The following is a 22486-nucleotide window of genomic DNA, read 5'->3' on the forward strand; positions in this document are numbered from 1 at the left end:
AATCTCCTGATTAATACCATGCCCCACACTACCACTACTGTTTGGTGGCCTAGAAACAGCTCCTGCCAATGTTTGCTGCCCCATGCTGTTTCTTTGCTCCACCCAAACAGATTTCACATTTTGTTCTTCCGATCTGAGATCCTCCCTTACTAATGTACTGATCCCATCCTTTATTATCAGTGCAACACCACCTCCTTTTCATTTTTGCCTGTCCTTCCTGAATGTCGAATATCCTTCAATATTCAGTTCCCAGTCTTGGTCACCCTGGAGCCACGTTTCCATTATGGCAATGCATCTTTGGCCTCCTTATCTCGAGAGACAATGGGTAAGCGCCTGGAGGTGGTCAGTGGTGTGTGGAGCAGCGCCTGGAGTGGCTATAAAGGCCAATTCTAGAGTGACAGGCTCTTCCACAGGTGCTGCAGAAAAATTTGTTTGTTGGGGCTGTTACACAGTTGGCTCTCCCCTTGCGCTTTTGTCTTTTTTCCTGCCAACTGCTAAGTCTCTTCGACTCGCCACACTTAAGCCCCGCCTAATGGCAATTAGATCACACACATTTACCTCTATTTGGGCCTTTAAATCATCTACCTTGTTGCGAATGCTGCTTGCATTCAGGTAGAGTGCCCTTAACCTTGTCTTCTTGACATTCTGCATTCTAAGCCTAGTTGATGCTTGCCTTTGTTTCGCCTGCCTTCTAATGTCACTTGCTACTTTTCTACCTCCTGTTACCAGCTTTACTTACTTCCAATTTGAGCTACCCCTCGGGTTTCCATCCCCCTGACAAGCTAATTTAAACCTTCCCCAACAGCACTAGCAAATCTTCCCATCAGGATGTTAGTTCCGGTCCTGTTAAGGTGTAGCCCATCCAGTTTGTACAGGTCCCAACTGCCCCAGAACCAGTCCCAATGCCTCAGAAATCTGGTGCCCTCCCTCCTATATCAATTCTCCAGCCACGTGTTCAATCAATCAATCCTCCTATTTCTATGCTCACTAGCACGTGGCACTGGGAGTAAACTTGAGATTACTGCTTTAGAGGTCCAACTTTTTAATTTCCTTCCTAACTCCCTAAAATCTGCTTTCAGGACCTCATCCCTCTTCCTACCTATGTCATTGGTACCAATGTGGACCACGACTTCTGGCTGTTCACCCTCCCCCAGAAAGATTTCTTGTAGCCACTACATGACATCCTTGACCTTGGCACCAGGGAGGGAACACACCATCCTGGAGTCATGTTTACTGCTGCAGAAACACCTGTCTGATCCCCTGACTATTGAATCCTCTATCACTATTGCTCTTCCACTCTTCTTCCTCCCCTCCTATGCAGCTGAGCCACCCGTTGTGCGACAGACTTTGCTCTGGCTGCACTCCCCCGAGGAACCATCGGTCTCACCAGTATCCAAAATGGAAAACCGACTCGCAAGCAGATGATTGTAGGTGATTGAAGGGAAGTTGGGGAGGGAAGTATTGTGAGTAATCGCCAACATTATAACAGTGACCACAATTGAAAAAATACTTAATTTGGGTCACTCTGAGTTTGTGAATGGTGCTATATAAATGCAAGTCTTTCTTTCTGTGTTTTCCTCCCTTTCCTAGCGAGGCTACAGGTGGGGCACATGACAGTAGTTGAGGTGAGAGGTAAGATTCTTACTTTGACTACTCTTCTGAAGCCATGTCATGGGAGCGAAGCTCCTGTCATCAAACTCCTCAGGGATCCCTTCCCACTTGCACTGGAGGTGTTGCCTGGATGACTTTCTTCCACCTGGGGGTAACAGGGTGTCCGTCCTCTTCTCCAGCACCTGGACCAAGGCCTCCAACACCGCAGCAGAGAACCTTGTTGCCCTCGCTTTGAACCTCATAGCAATTTATCTTCTTACAAGCATTCCCTGCTAACTGCAACCAGAGTGCGCCTCCCGTTAACAGGTTCCAGCTGCCTTTAAGAAGCAATGAAGCCCAGTTTTCCAACCCCAAATAGGCATCCAGCCAACGAGTAGTTCAAGTAGCTATTGGGTTTCTGTCTGTGGTTTGTGGAAAAGTTTAAAGGCTACAATCAACCTTTAGTAAGCATAATCAAAAGGTAATTGATGTAAATCACCAATATGATTTTTCCAATAACTGATTCAGCTTTTATTTCAGAAATCAGGAAAATGCTGTTTGTTTCATTTTGTTTCCTAAACTCATTCAGACCTGGGACCAAATTGTAGCTTGTAACATGATGGTAACCAGCAATAGAAAAACGTGTGCGCAATGTGCCCCGAGGACATAGCCTGAGCAAAAACTGTAGGGGATACATTAAATGGGAGTCTTTGTAAAGTCAGCTTAGATTCACATAAACAAATTATCATCTGTTTCTTGCCTCTCATTGGGACTGTACTACATAAATAATTACAATATATAATTTAGTCACTCGATTGCTTCTCTAAAACTGAGCGTGTATAGTACTAATATTCTGAAGATGGTGAAAAACGGCTATTCATTTGGCTAATGTTGAATTTAGATCACAGTACCTGAAGAACTAAGTGAAGAGTATATACATTGTTATCCATAGAGCAATATTGGCTATTTGAAAAAGCCATTTCAAATGATCAGTGAGAAAAGGAAACAATGGGCTGAATTATACAGGCCCCCTCGGGATGGGAACGGAGGCAGGGGGGCCCATAAAATTGCGTTGGAAGTGGGGGGTGGGGGCCGGTCACTCTCCCAATGCCTTCCAATTTAGTCCAGGCCAGGAAAGGCCGATGAGGGCCTTTCCGCCCCAGGCCAATTGAGGCCCTTAAGTGGGCCCCACCCAGTGAAGATGACCCCCCCCCCCCCACCCATTGCTGGGGCCTGACCGAATGGCCCCGGTGACCTCAATCCCATTCACCTCCCCCTGGGACTTCTCTTGCCTCAATGCTGCAGGGTCTCCTGTTGTACCAGTAGTGGCCACTGCTCCAGGTGCCGCTGCCGGTACTGTAAAGCTGCTGGCCTTCTAATTGGCTGGCAGTTGTGGAGGTGGGAGCTCATGCTTTAAAGGGATGGCATCCCGACGGTGCGCAGTTAATTGGCTGCCCGTCGTGGAATTACAATGTGTGTCTGATGGAGGGCAGAGGCGGGGTCTCCCCCCACCTTCTGGCCCGCCACCGGCACGTCTCTTTCCAGAAAAAAATTTAGCCCGATGTTTTTAAATATGTTCTTGTCTCTCAGCACAAAGATAATCCCCATCCGAGCCCAGGTATGCTGAGCTCAATTAAAGTACCTCCATCACTGCCTGAGGCGAGGTCAGGTAATGAAGCACAGGCAAGGAATTAACCCTGGTTCTTTCTGACTAGTCTTTTCTGGAATGGCAATTTTCTTTTTTCCCAAACCATTGAGAAGGACTACATCAAGTATTTAAAGATAGGCCCAAACATTTCAACAAATTCATTTGAAATCCGGCAGATTTACTACTTATGCCAATGTAATAAAAGGGTAAACGCCATTCTTTTATTTGCTTTAAGTCTTCTACTGTTGGTAAAAGCTGCAGGTACTGACTGAGTATGAATGATGTGTTAGTAAGCTGATTTTAACAGATGATGATTAGCTGTGTTTTAATTGTTAGGACAATTGTTAATTGCTTTTTAATGAAGTTTTGTTATTTTTCCATCACATTCACCCGATTTAAGAACAAACTTGTCAACTGTTCTCATGGAGGTTTATTATTCTGTGCACCATTAAGTTAAATTAAAAATATTCATTAAAGTAATAGTATTTACCAAATTTCTTTATCATAGTATGAATAGAGGCCACTAAGCAATTGATACAGAGCAGACAACATTGCTGTGGATGTGGAAAAGATAGTGAAACTGACCACAGAAATATGATAGTGAGCTTCACTTTACATTATGTTACATTATCGATAATAGATGTGTATTAAGAGGAGACCGTCTATATTTAAGTCACTGAGTTAAATGACATTATTGGAAGGTGGTGTTTTATTTTTCCTTTTTATTTATTTAAACTATGATACCTCAGATCAGATGGATTATTTTGTCTTTATTAAACATGCACTTTGTAATATGTGATAAGGACACTTACTCTGCCATCCTCTAATCTATCATGGATATTAAAATACATAACACAATTGTTTGTTTGAAAAGGTGCATTTATTTTTAATGCTATTTGGTGAATTTATTCTTGGTTATATCATGAAAGTGATTTTTTTTGTTAAAATATTTTTTAAGGAATTTACAGTTACATTGAATAAATGTTGGACCAGTTTTTTTTTTGAAAAAAAGAGCCATCAAGGGGGCACTGAAGAAACTGGATTGGCAACAATGTGACTGGTTGCAACATGTCTCAAGTTAAAGATAGAATAGAAACCCTGATAACAGGGGCAGAAAGTGACAAGTGTCTCTTGATTGGACAAGCCCAGTAGCAGCAGAATGCACCTGGGATGGGCAGAAACTCACAAGTTCTTTGGTGGGGGTCAGTGTGTGTTTTACTTTCTGGAGTAAGCAGCTGATAAAGTCAAGTCTGCTGAAGAAGTGTGAAAAGGAGAGAAGACCACAACCCAGTTCACTTTTTAGCATCTCTGAAGGACCCTGAGAGGTCCACTGTGTCAATTCATCTTATTTCCTGACTTTGATGAAAGCCTGCTAAATTACTTTTCAACACTGCCTGAAAAGAACTGTTCTAAAAGATCTCAGTGATCTGTCTACATGTACTCAGAAGTTAGACTGTATGCCAGTTTTGGAACAACATCTCTCATTTGCTGTTTTCTTCAAAAGTGAGCAAGTCATCAGCCCAAGTGCTTTTTGTCTGTAACCCAGAGCTCTGAATTTAAAAAAAAATCCCTTTTTTTCAGTTAACCGGTATATGTATATATGTGTGTGTGTGAGAGTGTGAGGGGCTAAGGTAAAAAAGAGAACTTTAAAATTTAATGTTGGGACTTTTAAATTTTTAGCTGTGTGTTTATGTTTTACCTCATCACTAGTTAAGACTTGTTCTATAATAAACTGTTAATTTTGTTATTCATTAAAGAAACCTGTCTAGTGTGTTTTATTCTGGGAAAAATAGAGTATATGATTGATTGTATTGGTAAATGGGAACATTTAAAATATATGTTGTGCACTGTGGAGAAGTGGGACTAGAATAAACAATGCACTCCTCCCGCCTTGGTCGTAACAGTTAGCTGAATGATCGCCAGGCATGGTGACCTATCATCATGTTCAAGGGTTTTCAAACCAAATTACTGACAAATCAAGATGAGTAGAATTTCTGTTTACCTGATACAGGATACATATTCACCCTCATCCACTGGGGTACACCTTACTAAGCCCAGAGAATTTAGGTAGATGTTGGCAATAGTCAAAGATTAGGGACCCTCATGTGCACTAGGATATTGAGTTTAATGAGTTAAACCTGAGCACCTTACCAGCACAAATAAATATTTCTCACGGTTTGTCCATTTAAGACCACCATACGTGTTAGCATGGTTATCTGGACTTGATTGGGTTGACTCCTCCAGGTGTCATCATTGAGAAAGCTGGCTTGCCAATTATTGCCAGTTTTGTGATCATTTGCAATAACCCTACTGGTAAGTGCACATGTATAGATGTCTATTGGTGAAATCAGATGTGGTTATGATATCTCTCAATGATTAAAGAGCTGAACAATATTCACTGTCCAGGTTAATACATGACGAATGTGGATTATCTGCTTATTTATCTCATTCTTTATCTAGGATCTTGCTGTGTACAAATTGGCCACAAAACTACAAAAACTACACTTGAAAAATAATTAATTCATTGTAAAACACGATGGAACATTAAGGATCTCGAAGACCATGTAATGAGATGTTTCAGAGAGATGTGATGAAGCACAAATGCAATTCTCACTGCTTATGCAGATTTATTTTTTCACTTATATTATCCAACAGAGAAAATAGGAGTGGCACTAGGGGTGACAAAAAGCCCATTTTACTTACTTTTCTTTCTGCCATCATAAGGATAGTTTTACGATAGCTCACAAACTGCAACCTTTTGGATAGCAGTCGCATGGCATGACACCATGAAAATAACGAGCCTTTACAAAAGTTGTAAAATTCTTTCCAATTATTCCCTCCCCTAAAATACATAAAAGCAATTTAATGAAAAAGGAACGTGAACAGAGTAGGAAATGATGTTTTAATTTTCCGGCATTCGGTGATCTTACGTCCTTTTTGGTGCGATGTAGTCAATGTTTTTTTGGCCCAGGAGAGCTCTGAAATCACATGTATATTGATTTTAAATATTGAAACTTGGTGCTTAAAGCGACTAGATATAGAAATACCTGAGACTATATCTTTGAAAACAGGGTAATTTAGTGCATCACAAGTATTGTTGGCCTTGATAAATTCTGGACTTTTAAAAATACTTCTGGCTGAAAAATGTTGAAATGAAATAATTCTATAAAGCAAATCATTCTATAAAGACATTTTCAGGTAAGCAATATTGCAACATTAAAAATTGGGAATAAATAGCAACCTGAATATTTTCAAATGTATTTTTGTAGCTATGTATTCTGACCATTAATGTAGTAAGACTCTAGTTAAATTCCATTGTGTGTGTGTCTGACCTAGGCACAAACTTCAAGTCATAAGAAAATCAGTTGATTTTTTGGTCATGTAACTGGTGCTTGAATATAAAGCAAAAAAATAAATATCAAATGATAATTTTTTCTAGTGATATTTTCAGCATTCTTCAAATGCAGAATAGTAGTTCTAAAGAGTTGAATGCACTTATTATTTTTGTACCCTGTATTGGTATCAGGCACTTGGGATCTGCATAATTAGGTACAGAGTACATAGCCCTTTACATTACCTCATCAAGAGCCTTTGCACCAGTCTCTCTCTCTCTCTCTCTCTCTCAGATGTCTTTCTAGCCTTTCATTTTAATATACAATTATGGACAGTTTTATTCTGGGGACTCAGCCATTAATAAATTGCTCACTGCACTTACCGCTTTTATAGCCATCAGAGAGAGAAGACTTTCATCAATTCATGCCTGTGTATTAAAAACCAGGTCCCCAGAATTCTGATCAGGGTTAAGTTGAAAGCCCAGTCGATCTCTGGATTAAGTGCAGGGATTTCATCCATATTTCACAGAGTCATGTTCTGGCGGGGAGGGAGTGGGCATGGGCAGATCTTTTACAACTCTTCTCTCACTTGCCTGTGAGAGTTTCTGGGCTACTCCAAAAATTTCACTTAGTGCACCCATACAAGGCTTTAGATTAAAGCTGATGTGAGTCCCATTGAAGCCTTCTAAAAAGCTGTAAACCTCATCAAGCAAAGATACTTAATCGCAAAAGCAGCATCTCACTGTCTGGTTTCCCATTCAAATGCACACAGTGGCATAAAGTTCCTGTACTTGCACTGTAGTAATGGTCTAAATTTGCCACAGAAAGTTAAGTCAAGTTGTTTCAAGTCTAAGTACTATTTAACAATGCAATGCCTGTTACTTACTTCCAGTCAACCATTCTGGTACTGGAAATTAACAGTTACCAGGATGGATCCTCATTCCTTCAGGTCCTGATTGTTGTTGGAAATTAAAAATAAAATAAACTTTTTTTCGCTTTCTCTTTCCATTTTTTTCACTCTCTCAATCTATTCTTTCTTGCGCTGTAGCTGATTTGACATTGAATTCACCCACTCTAATTTATATTTCCTGGTTCAGACCTTGCACTATTCATTTCACAATCCTTCAATATGATTGGTTAAGGCGATCCACCATTGCTTGCCCTGGTCTCCCAGGTCCAGATGTCCTTTAGAGGGCGCCACACATTTCCATCTCACACTTCCAGCAACTTACCATGCAAAATATCACCGAGATTAAACTGGCCAGGGTAAGTCTAACTAACAGTGGGCGTTGTTAACCAGTTATAAGAATTCTTAGGCCTTTACAAAATCTGAATATGAAAAACAGCTAACAGATGTTCACAGCATTGCTCAAGGCAGATTTTCAACTTTAGGTTAATTATCATAAAGGAGTAGAGTTTCTGCTAGTTTGCACTGGACCAGTGTAAAAGATTGAGGAAATTCAAGTGCAAGTTACGTCCAGTGTAAATTGAACTCCGCAATCATTCATTCTGGTTTAAAAACATTGCGCTGGGTCATCAAAACTGACCACAACCTCCAGATTGAACTAATGAGCATAGCAACTTTTCATCAATTGTGCTCATTTGCAGCCCTTCAAGTAGGCTTCTCAAATTAAGTGTTCTTTTCAGTGCAAAGGCACTTGGCTGGACTTTAAAAAATTTTTTTAAACATTAAAAAATTACTAAGAAACTGACTAACGTACACCAATGAAATTAGTAAATGGTCTATATAGTTTTTTTTAAGTCATTTTCTGTCATGCCAGTTACTCACAGGTGATGGACTAGACTCTCTTATTAAAAATGCTTCTTTGTAATAAACCCAATTTCAGCTGTGCTAATAAAACTGCACCATGTTCATTCTCAGATGCTGCTGAATTGCACTGACACATGGAAGATTTGGGCTGGGATTTTACCCTAGGCGGATGGGAGCCGGCCACCGACTGAAAAGTCGGTGGCGAACCCGCTTCCGCCTCGCCTGGGGATCCGACCCGTATTTTGCGGGTCTCCAGGCTTCAATTGCTCTGAGGCGGGACTTTCACCCGCTTGAGATAGGAAGACCTGCCTAATAGAGCACCAGCGGGAGCAGTGGCCACTGCTGGGACTACAGGCCCAGCTCGAAGAAAAGATGTTATGGAGCCTGGAGAAAAGATAAGTTTTGGTTGCCTCGCCAGGGGTAATCGGTCGGGCCCCAGCGAGGCAAGAGCAGTTAACTGGGTGGACGGGGTGGACGTGGGGGTCGGTGTGTGCGTGTTGGATGTTGGGGGCTGTGGGGTAGTGGGGGTGGCCCTCCATTGGGCACCCTGTGCCCGATCATGAGGGCCCCCCCCGGGATGCATGGCAGCTGTCTGGTTTTGCCAGGTGGCTTCTTTTGGTCCTTGGCACCCCCCGCTTGCCACGCGCAAAATCCACGTGGAGGTGGTAGACAGCCTTTAAGTGGCCGTTAAGTGGCCACTTAAGGCCTTGATTGGCCTGGGGCGGGTGGGCCATTTTTTGCCCCCGCCGCCCTACCTAAAAAGGCCTCCCAGAGCCTTCTGCTCTATTTTAGGTCCCCACTTCCCCCCCCCCCCCCCCACACCCTGCCGCCACCATCCCGCTCGCTGGGGTGGCGTAAAATTCCCCCCGTTAACTATGTTTCTCTCTCCACAGGTGCTACCTGACCTGCTGAGTATTTAGAGCATTTTCTTATATTCTAGATTTTCAGAATCCACAGTACTTTGCCTTTTGTATTAACGTCATCAAAAGACTACTATTAATTACTGGTCTTAACTTTCTGTGATGAGTTTAATGTTCAATTAGTGTGCAAATGCAGCAACTTCATGAAACTTGGGGCAGTTAATGGAAGGATGACTTCTTAAAAAAATGGAATGGTGGAGTGGTGCAAGTTGTCTATTTCCAATTTACAGGGTTTTTCATCCTCGCCACAAGTTTCCGGTCAAAATGCACATAATAATGATGTGCATTGTTTATCAACATTACTTTTTTCAATAACTTCCAGCCCATTGTGATTAAAATGTTCCTTAGAAATCTGGTGCTATCCAATTGCTGGTGTTTCTATAGCATCAACCATCATGCATACATTTTAAGCCCTGCTCTACTGCCACTGTTCTTTAAACCTCATCCTTTGCATAATAGTAACAAATTGAAATTATACTCTAAACAGTATTTCTGTGACTGACTATAAAATGCCTAACAGTGAATTTAAGGAGGTAATTCATTTTTTTGTTTTTGTTTTATCATTCAAGACTATAGTTTTTGTACAGCTATCTATTTTGCTATTTACAAAAATATTTCTTACCTTCTCCCTGGTGCTGATAGTGTATTGAGAGGTGTTCCATTGTAGACCAGGACCGTGAGGCTGCAGGTCAAGTGGTTCTGTTCACACAAAATAAATATTGTAATATTTCCAAATTTGCGGATGACACAAAACTAGGAGGGAATGTAAGTTGTGAGGAGGATGCAAGGAGGCTTCAAGGGGATTTGGACAGGCTAAGTGAATGGGCAAGAACATGGCAGATGGAATATAATGTGAATAAGTATGAAGTGATCCACTTTGGTAGAAAAAACAGAAATGCAGAGTATTTCTTAAATGGTGAGAGGTTGGGAAGTGTTGATGTCCAAAGAGACCTGGGTGTTCTTGTTCATGAGTCACTAAAAGCTAGGATGCAGGTACAGCAAGACAGGGCATGACAGGGTAGATGTGGATAGGATGTTTCCCCTAGCTGATGAGTCTAAAACAAGGGCACACAGTGTCAGAATAAGGGGCAGGCCATTTAAGACTGAGATGAAGAGGAATTTCTTTACTCAGAGGGTGGTGAATCTGTGGAATTCTCTACCCCAGAGAGCTGTGGAAGCTCAATCATTGAGCATGTTCAAGATATAAATCGATAGATTTCTAAATACTAATGACATGAAGGGATATGGGGAAAGTGGGGAAAACTGGCTTAGAGGAAGATGATCAGCCATGATCTGTTTGAATGGCGGAGCAGGATCGATGGGCTGAATGGCCTACTCATGCTCCTATTTCCAAGATCCTACACAATAGAACTCATGAATGCAACAATCTCAATCATAATCATACTCAAACATGTGACATAACTGAAGCGTAAGGGGAGAGCCAACTGTGTAACAGCCCCGACAAACAATTTTTTCTGCAGCCCCTGTGGAAGAGTCTGTCACTCTAATATTGGCCTTTATAGCCACTCCAGGCGCTGCTCCACAAACCACTGACCACCTCCAGGCGCTTACCCATTGTCTCTCGAGACAAGGGGGCCAAAGAAGAAGAAGAACAGGAAAATGATAGTTCTGCAGGTATCTGAGGCCATGCTGTGACCTTGTGATGCTAAAATCTACATTGAAGAAAAATGCAGATCTTATGAAGAGAAGTTGATTATCCTAACTTCTAAGGTTAATAACCATCACAGACACCTTACTTGAATACAAAATGTTTGGCATTGCCTATTAGATTTAAACAAAATCCGTCATGAATGAAAAAGCCAATGCAATTTACTAAGTAGAAGGTTGGTCATAGACACTACAGGGGAAAAATTGGATAAGGCCTGAAAATGGGCACGGGGATCGCGATCCATGATTAACTATGCCCATTCCTTCTGATGTAGGCAGCTCGCAAACTTTGTGCTACCTGCTAATGTAAATGATAGTAGCATGCAGCTCACTGTTAAGCGTGCTGTTGAGTAACTGCATGCCTCAACAGGGGGCCCAAGTTTGTGTGAGGTTAGCACCAACTAAACCTAGCCTGTACTATTTAAAAAGAGCCTGCACCTCTAAGTGGGAGGTGCATTCTGGCTACAGCATATGCTGGAAGTTGCTGGGAAAGAGTGTCCGAGCAGAAAGAACAAGAGTAATGGCTCAACACGGCAGAGAGCATGCTCCAAGTTTCTCTGATGCAGCACTGGAGGCCTGGTGTAGGAGGTGGACAGGTGGGGAGGGGTCTTCTATCCACAGTGGGCCAGGAGATCCTCCAGACAGACACAGAGAGGGTAGTTAGAGCTGACAGCCATTGCGGTCAATGCCAGCAGTGTAGCCCCGAGGACCAGGATGCGGTGTCAAAAGTTCAATGACCCTACACAGGTGGTCAAGGTCAGTGACTGTATCTTCAAATTCCATATCCTTACAAATGAACCACTAGCCTCAGACACTGCTCCATTCACCACCTCCCCTTCACTCACCTACCAACAATCTCGATCAACCATGACTGATAACTGACACTCATAGCTTAACCTCACCCTCACTCACTTAGCACTGCTGTAAACTTCACATCCACATCTCACAGCTTGTACAATGGCCAGCTATTCAACCATGACAGGCACTTCACCCAAACAAATTGCACCACACTCAGTGACACACTTCCCTCTCAGGCAGCAGCAACCAACTGGTGCGGGGGAGACAAGCACAACTCCATGCCCTGATGGAAGATGTGGTGCTCGCCATCATTGGTCACAACTGAGGCAGAGGCAGCAGAGGGGCTGTACCCATTGAAGATGAGGGTGTATTCCTGCCTAATTCTCCTTCCCACATCCCACTCCCCCTCATACCACAATCCCTTCTGATTTACAAGCTGCAGATGGTGTAAGCATGCACCTTTTGCTCCCATCTCCCCGTCTCACCGCAAAACTATTCCTTTCAGATATCCAAGAACTGATACCCGGCCAGGCAGTGGTGCAGGAGTGTGAAGGGCCAGAGGAGCATGAGACTGATGATGATGAAACACTGTCGCTCGATCTCACACTTGAAGCCACCAGTTCAGATACTGGCACCACGCATACTTCAGTAGGGTGCAGAGAGGTAACATCTGCATACGGTATGCCAGTGGGCATGAGTGGACTGCAACCAAGCTAGGGGGAAAGGTTATCGCAGGTACCAGCTCCCTGGAGGGTGAGGTTTCACACGTGTTCTGCTGCTGAGGACTCAGGTGAGGACTTTGATGTGATGGCGTACAGAAAAACATTGATGGGTATACACAATGAAATGCTCTGTGCATTGGCAGGTCTGCCAAAAAGCCTGCTGTCACTGTCAAGGAGCATGGAGGAGTCCAGTGCTAACTTAGCACAGGCCATGGAGCTGATCCTTTCCAGCGTGTAAGTGATGGCCAACTCCACGAGAACACTTGGAGACCCAACTGTGATATTGTGTCTGATGGCCGATGCCTCAGCTTCCATTGCAGCACAAGCAGAAGCCTCTCAATGTCTTAGTACTGCAGTGGAAGCTCAGACAGAAGTCATGCACACATAGCTTGCTGCTTAGACTGCTGCCATTATGGCTGTGGATCTCAGTACTCAAAGTGGTTTCCAGGGTCTCACAGCAGCCCAGCAATCAGTGCTGCAACAGAATACTGGGATTGCTGAGGTGCTGCCCCAAAGGAATGGCAGTAGCATTCATTCTCCCACCACTTCCACCCTGCCAGTGCCTTTGCTGTTATCTGTCAACCAGCCAGCCAGCCCAAAACTGCAGCCACCCATGCTGACATTGGGCCTTCTAGGGCCAGAGCTGTTCGAGGGCATCCTGCAAGACTATCTGCAGTCTCCTCCACTGAAAATCAACAACCTTCACCAGTCATGCTGCAGCTACTGGGGTAGCACTGTGTAGAAACACGTAACCAGGCAAAGACACACGGAAGACAGGCACTAAGGGAATGCACGAGTGCTTAGTTGATTTTTGGATGGAATATTGGATGGTTTGTTTGGTAAAGTTGGTTTGGAATGGTTGTTTTGTGGTGGCTTTTATTTCAGCATTGTGACCAAGAGGATGCTGTGAGGATCAGTAACGGAGGGAGGGTAATGTGTGAGACTGTTGTTGAATGGAGAATTTGGGCTGTGTTCAATGTTACTACAGTCCGATGAGCTGATAATGGACAGTCCGGCTGGAAAGTGCTGTGATGGTTGCCTCCTCCCTTCCTCCTTCTCCTCCTCCTTCTCCTGCCTCTTTCACATCCTCCTCACCGTACCCCTGGCTGTGCCCTCATGATGATCAGGTTGTGGAGGATACAGCAGACCATTACAAATTGTGACATACCTCAATGGTCTTCTTGGTGATGTTTTGTGTGCCAGCATGGCTCTCATTCGATGCATGCTGCCCACGTATGGTTGTGCTGTGCACCAGAGTCATGAGCCAGAGGGTCAGTGGATAGCCCTTGTTGCCCAGCAGTCACCCTTTGGTCATATGTGGTGGTTCAAATACTTTTGATGTGGTGGACTGGCGCAGAATAAAGGCATCATTACTGCGGCCAGGGACCTGACATTTACCTGTATGATGAGCTGAGCAGTTACAATACATAGTCACAGTCATAGTCATAGAGATACAGCACTGAAACAGGCCCTTCGGCCCACCGAGTCTGTGCCGACCAATAACCATCCATTTTTATACTAATCCTACATTAATCCCATATTCCCTACCATGCCCCCACCATTCTCCTACCACCTACCTACACTAGGGGCAATTTACAATGGCCAACTTACCTATCAACCTGCAAGTCTTTGGCTGTGGGAGGAAACTGGAGCACCCGGAGGAAACCCACGCAGTCACAGGGAGAACTTGCAAACTCCACACAGGCAGTACCCAGCATCAAACCCGGGTCGTTGGAGCTGTGAGGCTGCGGTGCTAACCACATCTCTGCATTTAGATGTGAAATCCACTAAGCCACGTGTGAACAGTCGATGGCACCTTGCACCATAGGGAAGCCTGTTTCCCTGATGAAGTCACATGCACGATCCACCATCTTCTTGCTGGCCAGATGTACTAAAATGCTATGTACTCCCCTCTGCTGACATAAAGAATAGCAGGCATCTCCCTTATACAACAGTGGATGGCAAACTAGGGGATGTTACAGATGTTGCCTGCTCCAGCCTCCTGTGCTCTGAGGCAGCAGGTCTGCCTGAAAGAGGTGCCACATTTCAATGAGTACCTTCTCCCTCTCCATCTGTGAGCAGTTTTTCCTGTTCTGTTGTTGCCTGTACTCAATTTCCCTGTAATGCTGCATTCCAAGGGGGCTGGTAACTACAGCACCCTTGACTGGAAGCAAGCAATCTGACCAGAATCCTTGAAATCAGACCCAAAGTTTTCTCCATGTGCAGCACCATTCCCTGTCGACTTCACCAACTTAAAATAGCACTAGAAAGATCACAGCACTTCTATAAACTCAGATGGAACTAATAGAAATCAATCGGCAACTCATCTGAAAGTGGCTGATGATCCCTTCCTGCTGCTGAACAGATGTTCAACTGTGCAAGTTTTAAGAGAGGGTGTTGGCTGGAGAAGTGAGGTAGAAATGGAAGCGCTGACATCAAATCAGCATGACACGCTGACTGACATGATGATCTGCCTACTCCGAATATCTCCAGCACACGCTGTTAAATGACTGCGCTAATGCCCTCAAAATGGCATCAGTGCGAGCTGTGCCAGAAGTATGTGTGTGTGACATGGATGCAATTTTGGAACCAAAATGGTGCCCATAGTGCTGAAAATATGGGCACTATGGAATAATTCAGTGGCCTACGTATTTATCATAGACAAAACACAAACAGAACTCAGGAAGTAAAGGACAAGGTCAGCATGACATCAGCATGAACCAGGTCACTTATCCATAAGCAGCAGAGACATTTTCTCAGAAATCTTCGTATTGGACATGTTCTGAGGCCAAGAATAATAGGAAAACCTATTAATTCAGAAATTCTGTTTTCTCAGGCATAATCTAAGGGATCAAGATCTTGAGTGTTGCTGAAAAAAGAGACAAGCTGTTGAAGCTTTTCATCTTTCATTCATCAGGACAGGTGCAAGAATGCCAAATTCCAAAGGGTGCAACAATTTATATTGCATGAGAAAATGGTGCTGATTGGTTGGCAAGTTAACTCTGGTAGAAGCATTGCCATAGAGGATGCACCAGGGAACTATTGTCCTCCACACTTGGTTTAATTCAAAAAAGGCACAACATCTGGACATGTTCCTTTTTCCTACAGAGGACAGGTCCCTGCCTGTGAATATATGTAGCTTCTCGCAAATGTAAGTGAGCTACTTTGTGAGCCTGACTGATAATCTTAAATTGTTTGTTAGTGTAATTCTTAGCACGCTTGGGATTGTTCAGTAAGTGCTGTCCAATCGCAGAATCATATCTAATGTTAGACATTGTGTTCTGAGTTTTGCAAGTACTGGATGGTTGAGTATAGTCAGTACTTTGCCGATTGCGAATAGCAGAAGGGGCATGCTGTTTGATATGGATCAAGATCTGTTCCTCTGATGGCAAAAGTGCTCACCAAAAATATCTAACATGATACCTGGGAAAATTACACATGTACCTATAGTCACTTTTAAAATGCAAATTGGCATCCTACACTAGTGTCATGCTAAGCCCCCACCTGCCAAGAATGGGGCACATTAATTTTTATCATGAACATTGATTTTAAACTGTTACTGGAGTGAAGAAAGGATTGCTTTGAAAAAAAATTGCCAAATCTTGGCTGGAAAGACATTTGCAAAGTAACAGACAGTGTTTGGAAGGACAAAGGACCATTCCCTAACACATTCAACCTACAATGGACCGTAGGCTGGAAAGACATTTGCATATTAACAGACAGTGATTGGAAAGGACAAAAGACCATTCCCTGACACATTCAACCCACAATGGACTTTTGATCACCAGACATTGAAGATAGGAGAGCTCGCATTCCAGGTTGACTGCTAAGATGGCGGAATACACAAATGGACATGGTCAAACCAGTTAGTAACATGACTAACCTTCTGGGCAATCTGAGTTTTTTGAATTTGTACAATCAGATTGGGCAGAAAGTAGAATGCTCCTGGACTGAGAAGATCTCTCCTGGCTGACTCACCACAGCCTCTCCTGTCTGCCTGCTCTCATCTCTTTCTCACAAACCTCTGACTCCACTGAAGACACATGACCCCCAAGAGAGAAAAGCCTCCTACAGCGAACAAGGTTTAAGAAGAATACTGGGCCCCAACGAAAAGCAAGATCTACCTACAATCAAGGACTCTACAGTGAGCTCGACGAACCGTAACAGCACCTCTTCATATATCACCTCAAACTTTTCCACTTTATTTTTCTTCTGCTCTTTGCTGTCTCTATTTGCATGTGTGTATCGCATATGCGTGCTAGCGTGGGCGCATCATGTATCCGTGGGCACTAACCCCCAGATTAGAGTTTAAGTTCAAGTTTAATAAATTTCAACTTTTCTTCTTTAAACCTAAGAAAGCCTGTTTGTGCTAGAGTCTTTGCCTTATAATTGGAAAGCGGTGAACAAGGATTCACCAAGGGGGAGCTAAAAACACGGTGTGTTTTAAATTAAATCCTGTTACAGTAAGACCAGGTGAAGGCTGAGATGGACCCCTAGATACCTTTCTTACTGGGCCGTAACACTAGTTGTAGGACTCTCATTCAATTTTGAGATAGCAATGGCTGGAGTGTACACCTGAAGGATATTAACAGCTACACTTGTGCCTGATGTTCCTGAAATGTTTGCATTGTGAGCACGTGCAATATTTTCCAGTACAACTGAAAGGTGTGCCTCCTCATGATACAGTGAGATTGTTGAGGATCTTTGTTCCTTTAATGATTTCAGAACAACATTGTTAGTGAATCTTAGCAGCTTTCAGGGTATAATTTTATATTTAAATTATCATTAAAGGCTTAATTTTTGAGTTCGGAGCAAAAACCTAACTCAGAGAATAGGAGCAATTACGCTACCTTGCTTTACATATCTTTATCATGAGAAATCGTAAATCTGAGCTATCTATTTCACAATACTAAACCCGAAGCTCTCCACTGCAGACAAATCCCTACATTTGACTCCCGTACTATTGTTGAGCTTCAACTTATTCTCCATACTCCCAAGTTCAAGTTCTCAGGATTCCCCTGTAATGCTGCCACATCCAAGGATATCCATTGATTCCATCCTTCCAATCCCTAGGATCTCCCCACTTGGCAGTACCACAGTATGGATCAACTCAACATAAACAACACTACAGGATATTTACTAATGTGCCATTAAAAGTGGTATTTTCTGTCCATTTCATCTGTCCAGCATACTTTAAGCATCACACTGCAAATTTCTGTGACACATGCAATAAATAATAAAGGAACAGAGGCAGTCATTGGAAGCTATGAAGTCCCACAGCAGGTTAAAAAGGTATAAGTGACAAAATGTCCAGACTGTTATCCACTGACTGACCGAGAGCCAGAGTTACTAACACCTGGCATTCTGCAAACTTCCCTCACCAAAAGCAATTAACTTGTAATTGATCTCAGGATTTCCTATTGCAGCAACGTGACTGTGTGGCCTTAAAGGGACAGGTCTGTTAAGACACAGTTAAAATGTGGATCTCGCTGCCAAAAAGAGCCGTTGAGATGAACAACATTTATGCATTTAAGGGGAAGCTAGATAAATATATGAGGGAAAAATAAATTAATGGTTATGCTGACAGAGTTAGATGAAGAGTGGTGGGAGGAGCCTCATGTGGAGCATAAACACTGGCATGAATCAGTTGGGCCAAATTTCCTGTTTCTGTGCTGTACATTCCATATAATTCCATGTAATATGTAATGGTTGCACCTTAGCAGTACAATACATGGAGTAATGATACTAATTAGCATTATAAATTAGGTACCTCCCTGACTCATACAGAAATTCCATGAATTTATTCTAATTGGGCTCTTATTACAGACATCAGACTCCAACGCCATTTTTATGGCCTTCTGGACAGAAGAACTGCTCTGGACACTGTACTCAGGAGAAGCTGTAGGAGAAAAAGCTGAGACCTCCGAGGTAAGTAAGATATTTATTTTTATGGGCAAAGATGTGTAGGAATGCTCCTCCAGACCCCACAAAAATAGTTTGGCCTGCTTCTGTCTTAGGCTTCCCCACCACTTCCTCTGTGTTCCTAAAACTATCCCTAATGATTACCTTGCTGCTCAGGCAGCTGCTGGGACACCCGAGATTGCACCAGCCTAATCGTGGTGAGCTACCTCTGGAAGCCCCTTTGGGGTGGACAGCCCACCAACTTCATGTTAAAATGGACTAGGCTTGCCACTGCACCTCACAGAATATCTGCCCAAGTGTGGGTATGAAGAATGCTGGAAATAGGAAATGGTGCTGGTTTGACTTAAGGCTTTACTTTTTTAAATCAAAGGTGGAATGGAGCAGGTGTATGGGTAGGGAATGGGAATTCCTGATCTATAGGAGGGAGATAATTCTTAGTAGATTAGGAGAGACCCAACCACATTTCTTCAGTGATTGCCAAAGAGATTTATAGCTATTGCTCCTCATATGTCTCTATAGAAGCCATCTAGCAAAAGGGGGAGAGATCTACAATGCTAAACATTGCTTCTATCACTAAGAGTAAAAGTACTGAAACAGAAAAATTAGTTTTATTCCAAATGTTAAAAAGAAAGACCTTTCTTAACAATACCGGCCTGATCTGTGAGACAGATGGGGTCATTTTAGCTTAGAGAAATTGAAGTCAATGGAAATGGAAATGAAAATGGTGAGAGCTGATCCAATGTCTGCCATTTCACACTATTGTCCAAAGTCAAAATGACCTTTATAGTACCTTAAATCAATTTAGGAAGCAGTCATGCTATGTTTTAATGGGAACAGTTTGTCCTAGATCTATACCATTAAAGAAAATCTTTATGTAAATACATTTGACATACATTTGCATATAAATTCACATTGCTGCATCCTCTTCCAGGTGTTTTCAGGTGGACATACTGGAAAGCCACACATAAACAAAGTTTGGCAGCAGTATTTACGAGAATCAGAATGGAAGCCAGGGATTAGTATCCATTTTCCCTCTGCATTGCACCTACTTTTTAGGTGCACTTAGGAGCATTTCAGAAGTAAATTGACTCTTATGTAGTGAGTAAATTATAGAAACTAATGAAAGAGAGAAATTGCTTTGACAAAGATTTCACTAATAAAGATAGAAATTAGATGACATGTAAGTGCTACATGTTTTCAGTTACTGAGTTATACGTGGCTTCAAACTCAATGGGGTCATTTTAACTTAATCACTGGCAAAAAATAGGTTTTAGCATATTAGCAGCCTGCTTTATACCTCACTTGATTGCCTTTTCCACTGGAGTCAATGAGAAAGAAAACCAGGTGAGGTGTAAAACGAACTGCTGATTCTTTATCACCTTGTTTCTGCCCAGTGATAAACATTAAAATTATCCCCTATATCTTTGGCTTTATTGTAAATTGATAACATCTGGACAACAAAATGGGTATGAACAGAGAAATAAAAACTTTATTAACCTAGTTCTGTTTTTATTTTATTTTTCTCCTTTGTACAATGACCTACAGTGCTCAGCAGCCTTGCTTTCCTAAGGATGAATGTGTTGACTTGATTTTTCCCTGATTATCTTGAAGCCTGTCAAGCTATAGGGCTCTCCCCCTTCCTTGCTCTTTCTTGCTAATAGTCATGAACAGTCTAGTCAATATTATTTTACTTGTCTCCCCACTGTGCACATTTTCCTCTGATCATTTTAGACTGGTTTGACCGTAAACGTCAGGAGGGAGGTTAAGATCTGAAAGTTCAGCCAAATGTTATCAACCATGGAGATGTTGCTAACAGGAAGGCTGCACTGTCCCAAGACTATAGAGTCTGTAATAGCTTAGTATTAATGATAAAATCAACAGCTGTCACTGCCCAGGCAGCTGTGGCAGCCTATAAATCCAAACACCTGTATTAAATCAAGCTTTGATTGTTATCCCTTCTCTTTGTGTCAATTTAATTTGTTCAGGGCACTGTCAGAACCTTCGCATCAGTTATAAAAGATCTGAAGTTGAACAATTATTTTGAAAGTTTGACCCAATTTGAAAGCTTTTGAAGAGTGTCGTTTTACACTGTAGATTATGTTGGTGAAATAGGTTATGTTGATAACATGCTTAGTGCTTGTTTGTTAAGTCTCTCGATTTGTCTCTTCAGTAGCTTAAGGGCAACATGATACGTTCATGTAAAAGGCATACTTTGCTTGGTGGAGGGAATGATCATTGTTTTTTGAATGCTCGTGGCCCTGAATGAAAATGATCAATAATTAAATGTGGACAGCATTTTTTTTTAAACGTGATTATGCTGCCTTCTAAAAAGGTTCATTTAATTTTTGAAGAAGTTTAAATATTTGCAACTATTTTTCTGGGCTTCTGAAAATATTGGAACCTGGGAATGGGACATGGGAGCTGTGACACACTCCGCCCCAGTGTAGCATGAGATGATTTTCGGCCCAGTACTTCTGATGTTAGGACCGAGGCAGGAGGAGTGCACTGTTTATTCTAGTTCCACTACTCTATATTTAACATTTTTCCCATTAACCGATATGGTCAATCATAGACTCTATTTTGATCGCAAAATAAAACACACCAACCAGGTTTCTTTAATAAACAACAAAATTATTAGTTTATTATAAAACAAGTCTTAACCAGTAATGAAGTAAAGCATAAACACACAGATTGGAATATTAAAGTTCTCTTTTTTACCTTAGCCTGTCACACGTGCGCGCACACACACACAAGTACCCCCGTTGTAGTCTGTTACAAAAAAAGACAAAAAATCCACTTAGGCTGAATATTTGTGCATTCTTGAAGAAAAAAGAGAAGATATGGAAAGATGTCTTTTGTTTTGGCTTGGCGTTCCAAATGCGTATAGATGGCTGTCACTGGGATCTTCCTGGAACAGTTCTTTCCAGGCGATGTTGATGATCAGTTTGGGTAGGCTTTCCAAGAGATGCAACTACAGAGGCTTCAGACAGGTCTTACAGCAGAAATACAGCAACAGGTGTTTTAGTTCCTACACATTCGATACGCAGGGTTTCTTCAAAGACAGGAGATGAGATGGGTTGACACCGTGGACTTCTCAGGGTCTTTTAGGGAGGTTCTGGAAAGCTGAGCTGGGTTGTGGTCTTCTCTCTTTCCTTGGGTATTCTCTTCTGTCCTTGGATGTTCTCTTCCTTTTTATACAGTTCCACCCCAACTCAGAACAATTCAAAATTGTAACTGACAACAGGTCAACCTTTTGACTTCCATCAATCTTGACTTGTCACTTCTTAGTAAACATCTTCTCCAGGTGTCCAAAGTTCTCTGTTGTTTATTGAGTTGTAAGTCAGGTGGTTCCCCAGAAAGGCTTGTTTTCCTCACAAGACTTCTCAATGACCCTTTTAAAAAACATTTCCAGGGACTGTTTTTTAAAGTCAAGTGGCCTTTACATGACACCCTTTGAAAACCCCAAAGTTTGACATTTCTTCAATCTTTCAAAAATAAATCCTCAAGAAATAGATTTAACAAAGCACACAGGAACTTCTGTAACACCAGCTGCAGGAAAATTACTTTATTTACTGTCTATAGTGACATTGTAAACATGAGTATGAAGAGCATGTTTGTGGTATCATCACAAATAGTGAACAGAGGAAAATATCCCCATGACAACACATCAATCATGAAGTTATGAGAAGACACTAAGAGTCTTGCATTTACTCACGTGGGAGGAAGCTAAGAGAGAAAGTTAATCCAAGCTTGCTTTCAAATACATTCCTGGGGTTTAGCGATAAATTAGAACTTGAGCAGAGCCCTCAATAGAGCTGAAATACTTCCATAATCTTTGATAATGCTTTGTAATATATTCAAAGCCTTAAACAAACGTATAATTAAGAATAATTTTATGTTAGTGTGTAATTCATTTCCAACCCACTTTTGCTATCTTCCTGGGTCCATAAATTTATCCTTCAGACATCACATTGGTAAGATAGCTGACATTGAGATCCTCCAAAAACACTTTGCTTACAATTAGTATGGCCTCTACACTGAAAATCCTGGAGCTGGAACTGGCTGTTTAGAGGAGGGCAGCAGCTTTTGTAAACAAAATACTTGTTTAAAGATCA

At 42.2% G+C, this 22486-nt stretch overlaps 1 long non-coding RNA gene across 3 annotated transcripts in view; it reads right to left on the minus strand.

Moving 5' to 3' along the window:
* Positions 1 to 22486, minus strand: part of LOC137378871 (uncharacterized) — a 64989-nt gene that overhangs the window by 41977 nt on the left and 526 nt on the right. For 2 of the 3 annotated variants that reach the window (XR_010976686.1, XR_010976685.1), the window contains exon 2: positions 9884 to 9960. This is a non-coding gene — a long non-coding RNA (uncharacterized lncRNA). Of the gene's footprint in view, positions 1 to 5881; positions 6217 to 9883; positions 9961 to 22486 lie in introns of those variants that run through there. The other variant, XR_010976684.1, reaches the window with a different exon arrangement.

The sequence above is a fragment of the Heterodontus francisci genome, chromosome 17, assembly GCF_036365525.1.
Source record: "Heterodontus francisci isolate sHetFra1 chromosome 17, sHetFra1.hap1, whole genome shotgun sequence".
In the NCBI taxonomy this organism is placed as follows: domain Eukaryota; kingdom Metazoa; phylum Chordata; class Chondrichthyes; order Heterodontiformes; family Heterodontidae; genus Heterodontus; species Heterodontus francisci.